Raw genomic sequence first — 2,181 nt, forward strand, 5'->3', positions numbered from 1 at the left:
CCTGTCAAATAGTGGGAAAGCTCCTTTGAATTCTGCAATCTGCCCTTCAGTCAGTTGGTCAGCCACGCTGCAAGCCTTACCAGTTTCTGAGACTCAACCACATAACCACTGGGCTCATTCGCTCCACTCAGATCCCATCACATTTCTAAAGTGTCACATAGCATGAATGGAATTTTAAACGTCTGAAGATATCAAACACGTGTACATTTATTTTGGTTTAATAATAAGTTGTATTTATTTTGTTTCCATTTTACTTTATTTTTAATCATATATATATATATATATATTTTACTCAATTGGCACATAGTAATTGTACAGACTCATGGGGCACAGTGTGGCGTCTTTTTTTGTTTTAGTTTCCCGCTCCCCCACCCACCCTGTCTTAAGATGAGGAAGGCTTGCATTTTAGGCATTCATTGAAAACTTGTGCATGCCATGTCAATGGATTAGACCCGTTAGCCGGCACACCAACTTCCCACACAAAGCCGTCCACTGAACCAAGAGGCCCAGCAGTCTCTGGAGAAGCTGCAGCCTGACCGTCTTCTCCACCATCGCCCAGGAAGGATGAGACTCACAAACCCGTGCTTGGGCCGGTGCTTTCCTCTTCTTCATCTTTTATTCCCATGAGTCCCAGGCCAGAGAGAGATCCATGAGGGCTAGCGGTTCCTGGCAGGAGGATGACGCAAAGGGTACCCGGGCTCAGGCTTCGGTAGAGCCTTCCAATCTTGCGGCTCCAACGCCGGGCTGCACTCTTTGCGTTTTCCGCCTTTAAGTTCTGCAGGGTCTCCCGCTCTGAGGGAGGAGGTCTAACTGTCAGACCTGCGGGCCTTCTTGATTCAGGTGGTGAGCTCCTAAGCCACGCGTGGAGGTGCCTGGGCGTTAGGGCCTGCCTGCCTTTCAGCTTCCAGTCCTTGCCTGTGAGGACATGGAGGGCCCTCTGGGCATTGCCAAAAGTTTTGAATTGCAGGAAACAGTATTTTTCCTGTCTTCCGCTTTTAGCATCTGGAGGCACGATCACAGCTTCCAGGCCACCAAAGAGGTTCGGTAGTTCCTGAGTATGTCCTAAGAAATCTTTACTAACTCCAGACAGATAAATAGTGGCTCGGTTCTCAGAATCTCGTTCCAGCTCCTTAACAAGTGTGTCACAATCCAGAGTGAGTTCTGTCACAGGTCTCTGTACCTTTATGTACACACCTTCCACCAGAACGCCATTCAAGGACTCGATGGCCAGCTGGGCAGCTTCCAGGACTTCATACTCTATAGAGAGATGAGGCTGATGCGTTTCCAGAACAGCGGTCATTGCACGAACTGGGCCAAAGCTCCTAAACAGCCTCTTCAGAGCACTTAGTTTACAATCTTTGCTCAAGGGCCCAGCATAGATAGCTGACATCTCTGTCCACTTGATCCGCATCCTTTTGTTCTCAGAAAACGATATACAATCAATCCACAAATATATGAACAAATGTTCAACATCTCTGGCAATTAGAGAAATGCAAATAAAAAATCACTCTAAGATTTCATCTTACTCTAGTAAAAATGGCAGCTGTTAAGGATTGAAAAGAAATAAAATCAAGAATTATTTCAGTTAAGAAATGAAATCAAGAATCAATAAGTCACATGAATTCCAACTAAAATTTTATTTTGTAAGTTTCAAAGGATAAGGGCTTTTTGCTTTCATATATTGGTGAGAGCATGCATAATTGATTTTTCTGTGCCTGACTGATTGCACTTAACAGAGTGTCCCTCAGTTCCATCCAAGTTATCACAGTCCCTTTATTTCTTCATGACTCCTGAAAGAATCAATTTTTCTCACGGAGTAAGTTATCAATGAGAACCCCAGAGGTGTCATTTGAGGTTATTCTCAGATATTACCTTCTGAAAACATGAAGTGAAGCAAAAACCTCCTTGGACTACAGAAAATAAACTTGGTCATTGTTCCTGCCCTCTTCTCTTCCATTTTACTCTTGCTCCAAGGCATTCTTGGTTGGTTTCCCATCTTCTGGCTCTTATACTGGACTTACCTTCACTGTGTTATTCATTGCATTGTCGTATAAATATATTTGCTTTTCTTTGCTTCACCACACTGTATTTTCTTTGATATGAGCAGCTGTGTGTTTTATTTCTGAAGCCGTTGCTCCATAACTCTAGGCATTTAACACCTCATCTAAGAGTTTTTTAGGT

The 2,181-nt window shown here is 43.6% G+C and overlaps 1 pseudogene; it reads right to left on the minus strand.

Annotated features, from left to right (window-relative positions):
• Positions 1-571: 571 nt before the first annotated feature.
• LOC139705496 (RNA exonuclease 5 pseudogene) lies at positions 572-1,411 on the minus strand (annotated as a pseudogene).
• Positions 1,412-2,181: the final 770 nt, after the last annotated feature.

The sequence above is a fragment of the Marmota flaviventris genome, chromosome 4 (genome assembly GCF_047511675.1).
Source record: "Marmota flaviventris isolate mMarFla1 chromosome 4, mMarFla1.hap1, whole genome shotgun sequence".
In the NCBI taxonomy this organism is placed as follows: domain Eukaryota; kingdom Metazoa; phylum Chordata; class Mammalia; order Rodentia; family Sciuridae; genus Marmota; species Marmota flaviventris.